The sequence below is a fragment of the Nerophis ophidion genome, linkage group LG16 (genome assembly GCF_033978795.1).
Source record: "Nerophis ophidion isolate RoL-2023_Sa linkage group LG16, RoL_Noph_v1.0, whole genome shotgun sequence".
Taxonomy (NCBI): domain Eukaryota; kingdom Metazoa; phylum Chordata; class Actinopteri; order Syngnathiformes; family Syngnathidae; genus Nerophis; species Nerophis ophidion.
Genome location: NC_084626.1, coordinates 39913054 through 39932555, shown reverse-complemented (window position 1 = coordinate 39932555; position 19502 = coordinate 39913054).

Sequence of the window (19502 nt, the reverse complement as noted above, 5' to 3'; positions counted from 1 at the left end):
AAGCCCAGAAGGTAAACTACCTACTTCCGTAAAACACCCAATATCAAGCAAGAAATCAGTTCTCCTGTAAATTACTCATCTCCCAAGACCAATGAGCCTGAACTTTTCCTTCTTGGTGTCTGGCTCATATCTTTAGAGGGAGCTAGTTTTTTTTTATCAGATATGTGCCAGTGGAAGTTAGCACCTGAGGTAGCACCTGAGGAGGGGTAGAGGAAGGAGCGCAGTGCAAGCGAAGACATGCCTTACAATAACGTACAATTTGGTCTTGTTGCTGACACCTATGGCAATTTTAAACCAGGACGTGGGGACCTAGGCTGTAGAGGTTGTTGCATGGCTGCAAGAGTTTGAGTGGTTTGTGTGAGCTGCTCCTCTTGCTTCTGAACTAAATCAGTTAAAGCTGCCAGCTATGAGGCTGTACTGCCTCCAGGAGGGCAATTATCAGAGGGCTGGATATCAACTATCTGAGGGTAACATAGAGCAGGTCCAGACTAAAAATTTACCCTGTTATCACCAACACTACCCTCACATTCCCACCGGAGGGCATCAGCCTGAACATCAAGTAAGGTGCAGGTAGGTTTAGTATGAACATGACGATTTAGTTTCCCTTCGTAAGTCATGGTTGATGACATTTTCAACAAACTGTAGCAGTACAGGTGAGTTAGTCACTCTATAGAGCAGGGGTGTCAAAGTCAAATACAAAGCGGGCCAAAATTTCAAATTGAACAAAGCCGCGGGCCAAGGTTGAACAAATGAACCTTTTAATAGGGACCCAAACAAGTTTTGCATTGGATATTGAACAAGCAAGGCTTATATAACTTCATAGTGACACGCAAAATCGAGTTTCAAATAATAACAATAATAGTTAAAAAATATCAATGGCATATCAAATAAAATTTAAATAAAAATTGAGTGCCTCTTTTCTATTTGCAGCCTTCTGAGGTAAATATCAAAATAAACTTTGTCCACAGGCTAATAATACATTTGAAAATAAAATAACAATAATGAATGAATCAAACATTCAAGCTTTGAAGTAACAAGACAAAGTGCATGAATAAATTGTTAATTATTGCTCAGTTTGCTACACTGATTTGCTTTAACACTAAATATGGAACAAGCAATAATGATATAACTTAATAGTGCAAAATCAACATTCAAAAAACAAACGAAAAAAAAATGGTCAAATAAATACCATTTAAATAAAACTTTTAATGCCTCTTTTCCATTTGAAGCCTTCTGAGGTAAATATCAACATTAAATTTTTCCATAGGCTAATAAATCTTAAAATAAAATAATAATGAGATGGCTGGGGTTGGTGGTGGAGGGCGGGTTTTGGTGGTAGTCAGTGCTGCAAGGGGTTCTGGGTATTTGTTCTGTTTATGTTGTGTTACGGTGCAGATGTTCTCCCGAAATGTGTTAGTCATTCTTGTATGGTGTGGGTTCACAGCGTGGCGCATATTTGTAACAGTGTTAAAGTTGTTTATACAGCCACCCTGTATGGCTGTTGAGCAACTATGCATGGCATTCACTTAAGTGTAGGTACAAGTCGCATATATCATGTGACTTGGCCGGCACGCTGTGTATGGAGTAAAAGCGGACGTGACAACATATTGTAGACAACGCTAAAGGCAGTGCCTTTATAGTACCGACGGGGCACCTCTAATGTTAATTTGATATTGCCTCAAGGGCCAAATTAAATTGTACGGCGGGCAAAATTTGGCCCGCGGGCCAGAGTTTGACACCCATACTATAGAGGGAAGTGGCAACAACCCTTTTCTATTCGACAAAACCAGTGCATGTGACCATTCTTGCGATGTCTCACCATCTGGAAAATAACTCTTCTTGCACAGACATATAGTTATTTTAAAATATCAAACACACGTTAAGTGTTTTCAAGGTCAGCAAAAGGTTGATATCTAATTTCGTCACAGGCCTCCTTTACAAGATGGTCAAGAATAAAAGCAGCTTAATCAGCCGCATTCTCGTGTGGACTTTTTCCACCCACTCATTGATCCCGATACTGTGACTTGTTTTGAAGATGGAGCACCATATTTCTCTCAGCAGGTAAACAATTCAATCTGCACTCCCAGAGTTCTACTGTATCCTCCTTAAACTGGAATCAGCTTGTGCGGTGGCAGGCGGTCTAACTTATGCTAGGGTCTGCACGAGGCCTAAACGATATGGGCTTAACATAAAATCCCCAATATTTTTTTGCCCAAAAATCCATTTCCGATTTGTTTCATACTTTTTAAACAACCCATTGAATATAAGTGACAAATAACATTTCAGAAGGGTTTTTTTTAATTTATTTATTTGATTACAAACTAGTATGATGCAACCCACACTGCATACACTGCATCTTACTTAATAAAACTGTTCTTTTTAGAGCAGGTATAAAATATAGAATCAATTTCAAAGAACTACATTAACAGTCTTTAATAGAATATTGCTGCTGACAAAAATGTAACAATGCACATTGCATGCAAATAAATAATTATTGAGATTTATACTGAAAACTTAAAACTTCTGTCTTGAATAGAATACCTCTATTAATAATATGTAGTGTTTTACATTCTATGCAAATAAATTATCCAGTAAAACATTGAGAAGTCTATAGTTTCAGTAAAGTCAAGTGGATAAACACAGACTTTTTTAATTGACCCATCTTAGTTGTGTACTTTTAAAAAGTAATTACCGTATTTCCTTGAATAGCCACCGGTCATGTAATATGCGCCTACCTTGAATTACTGCCTGGTCGAACTCGCTCCCCAAATTTATTAGCGCATGCTTACTTTTACCGCCGGGTCAAAGTCGTGACGTCACGAGTTACACTTCCCCTGTCGTCACTTCCAAAATGGCGGCGGATTTTTTTTTTTTGCTTTTACAATGTGTAAACCAGGGGTCTTGTTCCACAGCCATATAGATCACACTGATGGTTGTGATATAAAACAACTTGTCTTTAACGCTCTTACTAATATGCGCCACACTCTGGGAACCCACACCAAACACATTTCTGGAGAACATTGGCTCTGTAACACATTATAAATGCAACATAAGAATTACCCAGAATTCCAATGCATCCATGACTATTGGCTATCGATCTGACTACTTGTTTTTCCATTCATCCATCCATTTTATACCGCTTATTCCCTTTGGAGTCGTGGGGGGTGCTGGAGCCTACCTCAGCTACGAACTGACGGAAGGCGGTGTATACCCTGGACAAGTCCATCTTGTTTTTGTTTAGCTAAATTTTAAGCAAAGGTGGTAATTCTTTAATCATATCATCTTTGGCGAGGCGTGTTTTAAGTCAGCGCTTGCAGCCTGGCACTTCCGTGTTTCAAGCGGAAGTTCATCTTTATCGATAATTTTGAAGCCCAAACACCTCCATATTGCCCTTCACACACACTCTTCAGTAACCAGTAGAATTGCCTCTATTTGCAATTTTTCCTGTCCTCGCTGTTTCTGTTTTTGCGCTCTGAGTGTGTTAAGTGCGCTCACACACAGAACATGCTGTTCAGCTCAGCAAGCGGATGAACAAAACAAAATAAAACTGTTTTTAAAAGGCAGTATCGTATTGTTTTCAATTCATTAGTACCGCTTACGGGCAGCACGGTGGAACAGGGGTTAGTGTGTCTGCCTCACAATACGAAGGTCCTGAATAGTCCTGGGTTCAATCCCGGGCTCGGGATCTTTCTGTGTGGAGTTTGCATGTCCTCCCCGTGACTGCGTGGGTTCCCTCCGGGTACTCCGGCTTCCTCCCACTTCCAAAGACATGCACCTGGGGATAGTCTACATCTGACGTTATTCACACTATCCACTCGGCGTCTATTTGGGCAGTGGTTCTCAACCTTTTTTCAGTGATGTACCCCCTGTGAAAATTTTTTTTAATTCAAGTACCCCCTAATCAGAGCAAAGCATTTTTGGTTGAAAAAAAAGACATAAAGAAGTAAAATACAGCACTATGTCATCAGTTTCCATCCATTCATCCATTTCCTACCGCTTATTCCCTTTGGGGTTGCGCTGGTTCTCCGGGGAGAACATGCAAACTCCACACAGAAAGATCCTGAGCCCGGGATTGAACCCGGGACTGCTCAGGACCTTCGTATTGTGAGGCAGTCCCACTAACCCCTCTTCCACCGTGCTGCCTGTCATCAGTTTCTGATTTATTAAATTGTATAACAATGCAAAATATTGCTCATTTGTAGTGGTCTTTCTTGAACTATTTGGAAAAAAAGATAAAAATAACTAAAAACTTGTTGAAAAATAAACAAGTGATTCAATTATAAATAAAGATTTCTACACATAGAAGTAATCCTCGACTTAAAATGCCCTCTTTGGAGATTGTAATAGAGATCCATCTGAATTCATAAACTTAATTCTAAACATTTCTTCACAAAAAAAGAAATCTTTAACATCAATATTTATGGCACATGTCCACAAAAAATCGAGCTGTCAACACTGAATATTACATTGTTAAATTTATTTTCACAATTTATGAACTAACATTCATATTTTGTTGTCGTATTATTCAATAAATATATTTATAAGGGATTTTTGAATTGTTCTTATTTTTAGAATAATTTTGAAAAGTCTCACGTACCCCTTGGCATACCTTCAAGTACCCTCAGGGGTACGCGTACCCCCATTTGAGAACCACTGCATTAGGGAACCTATTTCTCCTTCCCTGCCACGCATTGTTACTACGCCCAGTAGCCTTTTAGACATGTTTCTTTCTGTGGAGGACTCAAGCAGTGTTGTGGAACCAAGTTCTAGTTCTGTTGAGTTAGACTCCCCAGCACAGGCTGTTGTCATGCCTGGTAGGTCACGGGTAAGTAGGCCGTCAAAACCCCCTGGTTATTAAGAGGATTATGTGTGGGGGTGACAGGTTGTTTTTGTTTGACTGGTTTGTTTGTGCATGTTTTCATATTTTTCCAAACAATCTGCAATATAATTCCACTTTGTTTTTTGCAACAACAACATTTTCTTTATGTTTTAAGTGAGGCTAATTTCCTCACATACTGAATGGAAAGTTTACAGGTGTATATCTGGTTTTGTATTGTGTTTACTCATCAATTTTGCCTTGGTATATTTTGAAATGTGGATATTTATTTCACTATAAGTTACACATGTAACAGTTAAAGGCCTACTGAAACCCACTACTACCTACCACAAAGTTTGATAGTTTATCTATCATTGATGAAATATCAACATTGCAACACATGCCAATACGGCCTTTTTAGTTTACTAAATTACAATTTAAAATTTCCCGGGAGTTTCGTCCTGGAAACGTCGTGTAATGATGACATGTACGCAAGACGTCACAGGTTTTTAGGAAGTATGAGCGCTGCGCACACACACAGCTAAATGTCGTCTGCTTAAACGGCATAATTACACAGTTTTTTGGACATCTGTGTTGCTGAATCTTTTGCAATTGGTTCAATAAATATTGGAGAAGTCACAGTAGAAAGATGGAGTTGGGAAGCTTTAGCCTTTAGCCACACAAACACACAGTGATTCCTTGTTTAAAATTCCTGGAGGTGAAACGATACTATGGATCACAACGCGGTCAAGCAGACATGAATCACGACGGAATGTCAACCATCAGGTTTCGGTGAGAAAATTGTGTTTAAAAAGTCAGTTCTTACCGGAGAAAAGCTAAGCTTGTGTCGTCCATAGCTGCCGTCGACTCCCCTGAGACACTGCGTGTCAAGACACCCGTGGACACACCCTTCCGACACACCCTTCCGACTATCAGGTACTATTTGACTCACTAAAACAATAGCAATACAATGGAAAGATAAGGGATTTCCCAGAATGATCCTATTAAATGTGTCTAAAAACATCGGAATCGGTCCTAATCGCGTTTTTTTTTTTTTTTTTCTAGTCCGTCGCTATCATTCTCAAACACGAATCTTTCATCCTCGCTCAAATTGATGGGGAAATTGTCGTTTTCTCGGTCCGAATAGCACTTTTTGGTGGAGGCTCCCATTATAAACAATGTGAATATGTGAGGAGCCCTCACCCTTGTGACGTCATCGTCTGCGACTTCCGGTAGAGGCAGGGCTTTTGTCTTAGCACCGAAAGTTGCGAACTTTATCTTGGATGTTCTCTACTAAATCCTTTCAGCAAAAATATGGCAATATCGGGAAATGATCAAGTATGACACATAGAATGGACCTGCTATCACCGTTTAAATAAGAAAATCTCATTTCAGTAGGCCTTTAAACTAAATAAATGTTATCCCTGGCTGACGTCATCAGGGGCCAATATGGTTGTTGTTGTGGCGGGAACCCTGCAAAAATAAAGAAGGAAGCACACTCGCTCTAAACGAGAATAAGTTCTGTGGTTTTTGTCCCTTTTTAAAAGAGTATTTCTAAACACCCTACAGTTCGGGTGCAACACTCGCGAGTAAGAGCGGATGTTTTGGTCGGATTTTACAGGCTTCACTGTTACATTCACTACGCCAACCAGTGATGGGGAAGATCTTAAACACATTTTTTGCTCTTAAAGCATGACAATTAGCCGAGACACAGTTCGTAACCCCGAAAAACTGGTCAGCTGAGTCACTTGTATCCTGAGGTAAATTGCTACTGTAGCTATGGGGCTTTTTGCTAGGTGGCAGTATGCAGCGTAGCTCTGTTCTTGAAATTCCACACGGTCCGCATTAAAAGGGAAAGACGGGAAGTGATTCTTTAGTCATGCATTTACTCAGTATTCAAATACAATCATGTGTCATGGCCAATTCTGCAAACTGGTCATGTCAACGCCCGATTGAGGACCCCTAGTCATTCTTTAAAGATCTTTGTCACAAGCTTGTCTGTGGGCAGCAATCTTGTATCTGGCTGGTCAGCATCTTGGCCAGAGAAGCTTCCCTGTGAGGGCAAAGTGTCTTGCTCATGGACACAACAGCAGCTGGAAGGAAGGAGGAGGCGGGATTTTAACAACCTGCTCTGCCTCCTGAACAATATTCATATCGTCTCTTCAATGGTGAGTTAATACAATATTCAATATTTCTATTGAGCAATCAGAAAGCTAGACTATTTCATACAAACCAGCAGTCAGTTCAGTAACATCTTGTTTTATACAAAATGTACAACTACTGTGTAGTATTTCTGTTTTATATGAAATGTACAACTACCGACTACATGTGTAGTACTTCTGTTTTGTACTAAATGTACAACTACTGTGTACATGTGTAGTACTGTTGTTTTATACTAAATGTCCAACTCCTGTGTACATGTGTAGTTAGGACTGGGCGATATATCGATATACTCGATATATCGCGGGATTGTCTCTGTGCGATATAGAAAATAAATATATCATGATATTCGAGTATACATTCTCACACAGTTGCTTTTAGCTGGGGGCATTACACTACAGGCGTTTCTCACTCTTTGTTGTCTCTCCTTCTCACAGAGACAAAACAAGCGCACCTTCTTACATACGTCACATACTGTCACGCCTGCAACGTCACACGCCCTCGCATAGCAGAGAGGTAACAGCAAGGGTAAATTTAGCTGTGGTGCTAGCAGAGTGGTGCAAGTGGTAATACCAGAGAGGGAAGGTGCGAATCTGGTAATACATGAAGTAATAATTAATTGCCAAGAAAAACGGCACGGGGTCCATCGTCTGGCGGTGGTTTGGCTTTAAGCGGAAATATGTCGAACAGACAACCGTAAAATGTAAAGTATGCGGCAAAAGCTTTGCTACAAAAGGTAGCAGCTCTACTAATTTGTAGCATCATTTGAAAAGTCACCCTCTAGAGAATGAAGAGTGCTTTTAAAGTCCGCATGTCAACATCGCTGTTCGGTGACACACCAACAAAATGCCGAAGCAACCATTTCTAGATCAACTCTGTACGAAAAAAATAGTCCACAACAGAAGGAGATAACGTCCGCAGGAACCTACCACATAGCGAAGGACATACACTATTTGTTTTATTTCTTATGCAGCTATTTTTTTTAACAGTTATTGAAATATTTTGTGTGACATCTTGTACAAAAGTGCACTTTATTTGTTTTAAACTATTGTAGTGGCATTCTGTACAAAATGTGCAATTTAATTTATTGTTGTTTTGATATGACATCTTGCACAAAAGTGCACTAATAGCTTGTTTTAAAAAGTCTCCGACAATCTTGCAGTTTCTGTTTTGGAAATGACATGAATGTTTGTGCCACTGATTAATAACTGTTTAATCAATACAGCTTTTGTAAAGTGACTTAGTTGGGATTTCCCTTTCTGCATGAAAGTTTAAAATGAGCATATATTAATGCAATATGAACAACAATGTTTTAATGTAGACACATAGAATCATCATTCAGCTGTGATTATATGTATCAAGTGTTAATTCAAGCCTAAGGCAAAACATCCAGATACGTGGCCTACGAATTTTGAGATATTAATAAAAGACCATATCGCCCAGCCCTACGTGTAGTACTTTTGTTCTATACTAAGTGTTTTATACCAAATGCCTGATTTACTAAAGGTTTGCGTTTACTAAAACATATGCAAATCTGACACCACACGCAAAGCGATTCTACTAAACGTGTGCAGAGTGGATTCCATCTGTTAAGTGAGCAGAATAGGGCATGCAATCCATTTTGTGTCTTTGTTGTCAATAATTTGTAAAACGCCCACAATAGTAGGAGGAGAAGATGTAGATATGTTATACCGGGGGTCCCCAAACATTTTGACTCGGGGGCCACATTAGGTTAAAACAGTCTTTCTCAACTAGTGGGGCGGCCGGGCGCCTCTGGGGGAAGCAGTTTTATATATATATATACATATATATATATATATATACCGTATATTACCAAGTAAACACCCATTGGGCAAATAACCGCCCATGTCCTAATAGCAGCCCGGGGTCTGAGCCCATTTTGTGAATTAAACGGCTCTTCCTAATAATAGCCCATGTATAGCGGTACACCACAACTGATGGACGGGAATACTTTAAGGGGGAAGAAGAACAGAAAGTTTGACTTAAAGTTCAAGCTAGTGGTTGAGAAGTATGCAGAGCAAAATTCTGGTTTGGCTGCGGCCGGGCAGTTTAACGTTGACCCAAAGCGTGTGGAAACAGAAAAAGGGAGAACTACTATCTCAGTCGGCAATCGATGGAAAACGGGCTCGCTTATCTGGTGGAGTTAGGAAGAAAGTGAGTGACCAGCTTGATGCTAATTTGTGTCAGTGTATACATCACGTTCGTGGACTGAACCACCGTGTGTCCCGCAAAATGATCCGCATTAAGGCCAAGGAGTTGTATGCCACCGCGAGTGACACAAGAGACACTGGGGTGGTGCTTGGTGCAACGAGTGGCTGGCTTAATCGATTCCTGCGTCAGAACAACTTTACGCTCAGGAGGCGAACAACTGTTGCACAGAAGGACGCTCCCGTCGAGAAGATTGTCAGCTTCCTCGTTTTCTCTACTAAAATGATAAAGGCCAAGAAAATCCAGCCCAAGAAGATCATCGCCATGGATGAAACAGCCGTCTGGTTTGACATGGTTGGTTTTAGTACGGTCAATGAGAGGGGCGCCAGGTCCATCTGCCTCAAAACCACCTGCCACGAGAAGGCACGCGTCACGGTGGCTCTTGCAGCCAAAGCAGACGGGACATAGCTGAAGCCTTACATTATGTTTAAAGGTGCTTTCCGTAATATAAAGGCTATGCAGAGCATCGTAGCTACCTACAAGAATGGCTGGTTTAATGATGACCTGACAAAGGATTGGCTCCAGAGGGCAGTGGGGAAATTTCACTTCGGACCGAGGCTACTTGCATGGGACTCGTACCGATGCCATATCAGCGAGGCCACAAAGGCAGAGCTCAAAAAGGGCTACAACCTTACAATGGCTGTTATATCTGGAGGTTACACAAAGTACCTGCAGGCCCCCGATGTTGTGTGGAATGGCCCTTTCAAAGCGCAGCTCCGTGACTACTATGATAACTGGATGGCTGGTGATAGAGACAAGACCTACACCAAGTCAGGGAGCCTGAGAGCCCCTTCCTGCCGCCTCCTGGTCGACTGGGTCCTGGGAGCCTGAGATGCTCTGGATCGGGACACTGATCAACTCATTCAAGGTAGGCTGGCTGGCTGTGTGTGTGTGTGTGTGTGTGTGTGTGCGTGTGTTGCAAACAGTAGCCTTAGCTGATTGTTGCTTTCTGGTATCCTACAAGGCATTGGATCGGATGACAGCACATTGCGAGCTTTTTGTCATCTTAGTCTCAGATGGGGACCTGCGGCGGGCCTGATGCTAAACGCTAACGGGCCAGCTCTCTCACCATTTTGCAAGCAATATTTTGTGTTTTATTTGGCACCTCTGAAAAGTCTGTGCAAACCACACAGTTGCACACACGGCTGCAGGATCGGTGCTTGCATACAAAGACGGACGGGGAACAGAAAATGTGTGTGTGTGTGTTTGTGTGTTAACATATTTGAATGGTCTTTCAGAAATAATGAAATATCAGACATATTGTCAATACAGCTAAATCACTTCGTAATTTTACAGCTGCACGTTAGGTGAGTTAAGGGGGCTGATTAAAACTAACTTAATTGATGCGTTTTGGTGACTGCTGGCATTACTGTAATGGTGTTAATGTCTTCATTTTGAATATATAGTATTAACACATTTGTAATGGTGTTAATGTTTTCATTTTGAATATATAGCATTAATACATTTTCTATATGAAAAATAACTTCTTGAAGTACCGTTTTTTTTTTTTTTGGACCATATGGGATGCACATGATTATAATGCTAAATTCAAATGTGCTATATAAATAAACTTGATTTGATTTGATTTTATAAGGCACATTCTCTCTTTAGGTCTATAGTCATACAAAATGTGCATTAAAGGGGTCGTCCATCCATCCATCCTTTTTCTACCGCTTATTCCCTTTTGGGGTCGCGGGGGGCGCTGGCGCCTATCTCAGCTACAATTGGGCGTAAGGCGGGGTCATACTATGATTTTTTTTTTCATATAAAATACTTCCTTGTGGTCTACATAACATGTAATGGTGGTTCTTTGCTGCGAATATTGTGCTACAGACCATCTTCAAGCCGCTGACCGTCTGCTCAGGTTGGGCTGTTTATGGGTGGTCTTATTTACGTGGCTCCACTTTAACAGCGTCTTCTCCACGTCATCTTTGTTGTACTGGTAGTTTTTAGCTCTTCCATAGCAAGTCTACTGACCGATATAAATTAGAACTGTACGCAATTTTTTATTACAAAAGAGGATAAAGAAAAATGACATATGCAGACTTTTTATGACTTATGCAGATCCCAAATAAACATCAGCAGGTACCAATAGGTAAGAAAAGGTGGTTTTGCATGATTTTACACAAAACGGCATATGTAATGTCTACTAATTGGTGCCATTTTGGGGTCCTATTACACCACACCATAACTCATATGTTAAAGCATTGCATGTCTGACTAGCCGTAATGTGTCGACAAATCCATCAAGCGGTGCGGCTTTGTAGCTTACCAAAGTCGTACCAAAACATTTTGACAGATTTTTGAGTGATGTGCGAATGTTCAATATTCTAAATGAAAAATCACAACATTTTGGGCTTGCTTGCAAGCGTCATCTTGCGGTCCACACTGATCTCTTAAGTGTGACTGCCATCTACCGGTCACACTTATCATTACACCGTGTACCAAATAAAATTGCTTCAAGGTTGGTATGCACAACCAGAAATAATCTGTATATGAAGGGCACTTGGTTATGAAGCGCACTGTCGATTTTTGAGAAAATTAAATCATTTTAGGCGCGACTTATAGTCCGAAAAATACAGTATGTTTTACAGTATTTTTTGTGTTTTGAGCACACACTTTGAGGGCAGTTTTTTTCTCCCGAGAGCGCATCTGCAGAACACAAAAATAGTAGGTTTCATTGTGGATGCAATGGACTGCTTCTTAAATGCCCATTACAAGTGGTACATGTCTGCTGCTAGTTTGATAGTGAAACGAAAAGGTGGGACCTTAATAACATGAATGTGCAGTAAATGATCAGGTGTCACCATGTTGAAAGCTACGTAGTACACGCAAAATCCTCATTGAAATAAAGCGGTGTGCACCACTTTTCACTTGCACATGCAGAGTTAGTAGATCACATGCAACGCACCAACTAGTAGTGCACACTATTTTATTGTTTCCACACGCTGTTTAGCACGTGCTATTTGGAACTTAGTAAATAAAAATACTGTATACATGTGTGCTACTTATTTTATACCATTCATCCATCCATCCATTTTTTCTACCGCTTATCCCTTTTGGGGTTATGGGGGGTGCTGGAGCCTATCTCAGCTGTTTCTGGCAGTAGGCGGGGTACACCCTGGACGAATCGCCACCTCATTACAGGGCCAACACAGATAGACATTAATTACTATACAGACACCATTCACACTGACATTCACACACTAGGGCCAATTTAGTGTTGCCAATCAACCTATCCCCAGGTGCATGTCTTTAGAGGTGGGAGGAAGCCGGAGTACCCGGAGCGAACCCACGCAGTTTACGGGGAGAACAAGCGAACTCCACACAGAAAGATTCCGAGTGCAGGATTGAACCCAGGACCTTTGTATTGTGAGGCAGACACACTAACCCCGCCTCCACCGTGCTGCCCTTATTTTACACCAAATGTACAGATACTGTGTAAATGTGTACTACTTCTGTTTTATACTAAATGTACAAATAATCTGTACATGTGTACTACCTCTGTTCTAAACTAAGGGCCTGATTTGTGCTAAACAATATGCGCAATCTATAAGATAGCGTATAGTATTAGTGGGCGTGTTGTGTGCATCCACGAACAAGTCATAACTGGTGCAGACTGCCTTATTTAAACAAGGTTTTTGCGTGTGCTACACAGTTTACACCACGGAAACACTCGATCATTCACTTCACATTCAAGTTATCTGATCCTCTGTGTGGCGTTTTGCTATCAAACAAGCAGCAGAAATGTATGACTTTTTATGGGTATTTTAGAAGCAGTCCGGTGCATCCATCTTTGTTTTGTGCGCTGCAGGTTGCACTTATTCTTGTCAAGACACAAAAACATATAGAAGATATGTTAAAGGAGAACTGTACTTTTTTTCGTTCACAATCATTATGAAAGACTTGATTTTTGTTCTGCATTGTAAATATTAAATAAACGTAAATAAAAGTCAACTTACAGAGCAGTCAATGGGAGTTCCTCTATTTCACCCATAAAATCCAATAAATAACCATCCAAAAAGCACCAGAAATATTCTATTTACATTTTGTCACTTGAATATTAACTTAGTATTAGTGATATTGTTATTGTAAGCACTAACGCAGACAAACTATTTATAGCGGCCATGTGATCACTTCCTGTGTGCCTATGTTTACATCATCGAGTGATCTACTGCTTTCTCGCTTCCCTGCTCCCTGTAAGTTTATTGTAAATCATACATCATGCATCGCATCTGGACATGGGACATTGATTAGGTAATCCAGCAAATTAGAACACTTCGACCGCCACTTAGGACCAGGAACTGGCAAAAACGACCAAAGGATTATGAGACATTTTTCATCTAATTGGGAATATATGAACATCCAAGTAAGAGCAGAGCTTTTACAGTAAGTGATGTTTTATTATGTTTGTTGGCTGTCATGATGTCTGCATATTCTCCTCCCATATTGTGGCCGTTCTGATGACCGGCATATATTTTGCATATTAATGTAGACAGAGACGCAAAATGAATTGCATGCATTATTCTGCTCATTAAAGAGTTGCAATCCAATTTTTACATGTTTAGTACATCAGCTTTGTTTGTGTGCTATCAAGTGCACATGTATTAGTAGTACACACATATTTTTTGTAAATCAGCCCCTAACTAAACAAACACTGTGTAGTACTTCTGTTTTATACTAAATGTAAACATCCTGTGTGCATGTGTACTACTTCTGTTTTATACTAAATGTAAACATCCTGTGTAGATGTGTACTAATTCTGTTTTATACTAAATGTAAACACCCGGTGTACATGTGTACTACTTGCTTTATACTAAATGTAAACATACTGTGTGTACAATTGTACACGGAGGAAGCATGTAGGAGCCAGTCTGCCCAACAACAACAGGATAAAAAAAGAGTAGGTACTTCTGGACTACAATGTTGTACTACAATGTGTATAACTCTTCAGGTAAATCTCTACCATATAAAGAGATATTCGCTGACTTTAACAATTGGAAAAAAATGTCACAAATTGGGTGAATTCCAAACAGCTTGTTAGGAGGAAGTAGGAAAGGAGGCATAAATGTTAATTTTGTTACGCTACAAAAGTACTGCACCTCGTCGGAATCTGTGCAATTCCTGCAGCCATCGTCCTCCAACAATGGATTGTTGTCCTCGTGACATCTCAGTGCAGAATATCTGTAAGTGTCCTCGTTGGAAACTCTACAGGGGATGCAGCATGTGAGGTTATTATTATTTAAATTACACAGTGAAGTCAACTCACTTGAACAGGAAGCAGTATAGCCGCACAAGCAGGGCAAAAGCAGCTAGCGCCATCAACACCACCAGGACGACTAAAGCGATGACGATGGGGTGAAGCTTCATCCCAACCTAAAGAAAAATGAATCCTATAAAGTGCTTTAAGAGCCCATTAAGCAGCTGGCTTCATGCTTTGTGACTCAGATCAAAAATAATTTGAGAATGGTTTTAGAGCAGGGGTGTTAAAGGCCTACTGAAATGATGTTTAAGGGGATAGCAGGTCCATTCTATGTGTCATACTTGATCATTTCGCGATATTGCCATAATTTTGCCGAAAGGATTTAGTAGAGAACATCGACGATAAAGTTTGCAACTTTTGGTCACTAATAAAAAAGCCTTGCCTTTACCGTAAGTCGCAGAAGATGACGTCACAAGGGTGAGGGCTCCTCACGTCCTCACATTGTTTATAATGGGAGCCTCCAGCAGCAAGAGCTATTCGGACCGAAAAAAAGACAATTTCCCCATTAATTTCAGCGAGGATGAAAGATTTGTGGATGATGATATTGATGGTGAAGGACTAGAAAAAAAAAAAAAATAAATAAAGTTTTTAAAAAAAGGCGATTGCATTGGGACAGATGCAGATGTTTTTAGACACATTTACTAGGATAATTCTGGGAAATCCCTTATCTTTCTTTCGTGTTGCTAGTGTTTTAGTGAGATTAAATAGTACCTGATAGTTGGAGGGGTGTGTCCACGGGTGTCTTAAGGCCAGTCTCTGTGGGAAGTCGACGGCGGCTGCATAGACGGCGCAAGCTCAGCTGATCTCCGGTAAGAGGCGACTTTTTACCACAATTTTCTCACCGAAACCTGCCGGTTGACAGGTGGTCGGGAACCATGTTCGCTTGACAGCTCTGATTCATAGTAAAGCTTCACCTCCGGGAATTTTAAACAAGGAAACACTGTGTGTTTGTGTGGCTAAAGGCTAAAGCTTCCCACCTCCATCTTTCTACTTTGACTTCTCCATTATTAATTGAACAAATCGCAAAAGATTCAGCAACACAAATGTCCAGAATACTGTTTAATTGCGCGGTCAAAAGAGACGACTTTTAGCCGCAAATAGTGCTGCGCTAATATGTCCTCTACAGTCCGTGACGTCACACGCACGCGTCATCATTCCGCGACGTTTTCAATAATAAACTCCGCGGGAAATTTAAAATTGTCATTTAGTAAACTAAACCGGCCGTATTGGCATGTGTTGCAATGTTAATATTTCATCATTGATATATAAACTATCAGACTGCGTGGTCGGTAGTAGTGGGTTTCAGTACGCCTTTAAGGGGTTTAAGGACTTAGTGTGGACATAGCCTAACCCAGGAATGTTGGTGCAGCTAGTTGTTTATTGGCCCTTGTTTATTGTATTCTGTGGAGGGGGCGTGGTCAGCGCGTCTCCTGCGGAAAGGGCGTGTGCGGGAGCCGGCTACGAAGCAGCTGACAGGTGAGTGGATTCCCCTGCTGAAGCGGGTTATCTAATCTCCTTTATTAGCAGCGTCCGAGACCATGAGGGAAACGGACAGCGGAGAGGGAGCACGTGTGAGCGAGAGACGGGGACGAAAGACCCAAGAACAAAAATAAAAAGACTGTCGAGCTAGGGCTGGGCGATATGGCCTTTTTTAAATATCTTGATATTTTTAGGCCATATCGCGATACACGATATATATCTCAATATTTTGCCTTGGCCTTGACTCAACACTTGATGCATATAATCGCACCAGTATGACGATTCTATGTGTATACATTAAAACATTTTTGTTCATACTGCATTAATATATGCTCATTTTAAACTTTCATGCAGAGAATGAAATCACAACTAAGTCAATTGACCAACACTGTATTTATTTAACAGTTATTAAGCAGTGGCACAAAAATTGATGTCATTTCCAAAACAGAAAGTGCAAGATTGTCAGAGACATTTTAAAACAAGCTATTAGTGAATTTTTTTTGCATAAGATGACATATCAAAACAACACTAAATTAAAGTGTACTTTTAGTACAGAACGCCACTACAATAGTTTAAAACAAATAAAGTGCACTTTTGTGCATGATGTCACACAAGATATTTCAATAAGTGTCAAATAAAAATGAGCTGCATAATAGGAAATCAAATAGTGCTCATCCTTTGCTATAAGGTAGGTTACTGCGGACGCTATTAAATTATGTTGTTAACTATTTTTGTTGATGTGGAAAATTTTGCATCGGCATTTGATGGTGTGGGCGTGTGGCACCGAACGGCGATTTTGACATGCGGAGTAAGCACTCTTCATTCTCTAGCAGGTGACTTTTCAAAAGATGTTACATATTAGCAGTAATGCTACTTTTTGTAGCAATGCTTTTGGCCCACACTTGACAAATTATGGTTGTCTGTTCGACATATTCCCACTTGAAGCCAAACCACTGCCAGGCGATGGACCCCTTGCTGTTTTTCTTGGGAATTCATTCTTCCTTCCTTCGCACCTTCTTTCTCTCGGGCTCTGCCTTAGGGATCGAAGGTCCGTATTATCATCGCTTACGTGCAGCTAACGTTACCCATGCTGCTACCTTTTTGCTCCGCGAGGGAGTATGACGTTGTATGTGACGTATGTAAGAAGGTGCGCTTGCTGTCTGTGAGAAGGAGAGACAAGAAAGAGCGAGAAGTGCATGCAGTGTAATGCCCGCAGCTAAAAGCAACTGCGTGAGAACGTATACTCGAATATCACGATATAGTCATTTTCTATATTGCACAAAGACAAACCCGCGATTAATCGTGCATATCGATATATCGCCCAGCCCTATGTCGAGCCTGAAAGTGCCGGGTCATCACTTGCAAACGAGCCACAAGAGAACCCTGACATCAGACACTTGTCACATATTCATAATAATGTTTTTGTGATTATCTAACTAAACAAAAATAATCATTCGACTGTACTAGTTTTAATAGACACAAACCTTTGGTACACAGCCATTAATGAAAAGGAGATTGACATCCCTGCTTTAGTAGAGAAGACATTAGCAAACTACCTGCAAAATGTGCAAATATACATTTATAGAGGACATTTTTCCAAATATTTTTTGTCAAAGACATCAAGAAATTGAACAAATATTGAAGACGACATCATCTCAACTAAGATGTAATACAAGCCATAACTCACAAAGCCTTGATTCAGCTAAAGCAGGGGTGCCCACTTTTTCTGCAGGCGAACTACTTTTCAATTCATCAAATCGAGGGGATCTACCTCATTCATATATATAATTTATATTTATTTATTTATGAAAGAGACGTTTTTGTTAACAAGTTAAATGTGTTTAATGATTATACAAGCATGTGTAACACATATAGATGTCTTTCTTTCATGAAGACAAGAATATAAGTAGGTGTATTACCTGATTCGGATGACTTGCATTGATTGGAATCAGACAGTATATGATAACACCCATATTTTCGAATGGAGGAGAAAAAAATCCCTCCTTTCTGTACAATACCACATGAAAGTGGTTGGTTTTTGGCCTCTTATTTATCCAGCTTCCATACACTTCACGAGAAAAACATTGGCGGAAAATTCCGCAGCTTACTTGATTGACATTCACAGCACCCGAGGGTCTTGTGAGATGACGCTGGCTGCTGCGAGATCATTATTATGACAAAAATGACCGAGAGGAAGGCGAGAAACGCTTTTTATTTCAACAGACTCTCGCACTGTACCTGCCGTCAAAAGCCTAAGGACCGACTGCGCATTTCCTATCTTCACAATAAGAGTCCTGCTTCATGCTGGCTGCGCTAACAAAATAAAGAGTCTCGGAAAGCTGGCGTGCACAAGCGAGCGTGAGAGTCTGTTGAAATAAAAAGTCTTTCTCACTTTCCTCTCGGTCACTTTTTCTTAATAATGATCTCGCAGCAGCCAGCGTCATCTCACAAGACTCTCGGGTGCCGTGAATGTCAATCAAATGACGTTTTGGTGAAGATTGATGATCGCAAATTTTTAGGTCAATTTTTTTAAAAGCCTGGCTGGCGATCGACTGACACACTCCCCGCGGTCGACCGGTAGATCGCGATCGACGTAATGGGCACCCCTGAGCTAAAGTAATAGATTTTGCCAAATTCAACAAAACTAAGCAAAACATTCCATTTAGTGAACAATTACTCTATCGATTGAATCATTGTGTGATTCTGTCAAAAACGCTGAAACAGTTGCGCATCAAAGCAAGGAGTGTCTTTCTGACAAAAAAACCTGCATACCACAAAAATTATGAAAGTGAGAGCTATTTTGACATGACTATTGTTCAGTTTCATGTTCTATTAAAGGCCTACTGAAATTAGATTTTCAGGTCCATTCTATGTGTCATACCTGATCATTTCGCGATATTGCCATATTTTTGCTAAAAGGATTTAGTAGAGAACATCCACGATAAAGTCCGCAACTTTTGGTGCTGATAAAAAAGCCTTGTCTTTACCGAAAGTCGCAGATGATGACGTCACAAGGGTGAGGGCTCCTCACGTCCTCACATTGTTTTTGATGGGAGCCTCCAGCAGCAAGAGCTATACGCACCAAGAAAATGACAATTTCCACATTAATTTGAGCAAGGATGAAAGATTTGTGGATGATGATATTGATAGCGAAGGACTAAGAAAAAAAAAGTAATAAAATAAAGTAAAAAAAAAAAAAGGTGATTGCATTGGAACGGATTCAGATGTTTTTAGACACATTTACTAGGAAAATTCTGGGAAATCCCTTATATTTCTATTGTGTTGCTAGTGTTTTAGTCAGATTAAATAGTACCTGATAGTTGGAGGGGTGTGTCCACGGGTGTCTTGAGGCCAGTGTCTGAGGGAAGTCACGGCAGATACATGGACAGCGCAAACTCCACAGATCTCCGGTAAGAGGCAACTTTTTAACACAAATTTCTCACCGAAACCTGCCGGTTGACAAGTGGTCGGGAACCATGTTCGCTTGACCGCTCTGATCCATAGTAAAGCTTCACCTCCGGGAATTTTAAACAAGGAATCACCGTGTGTTTGTGTG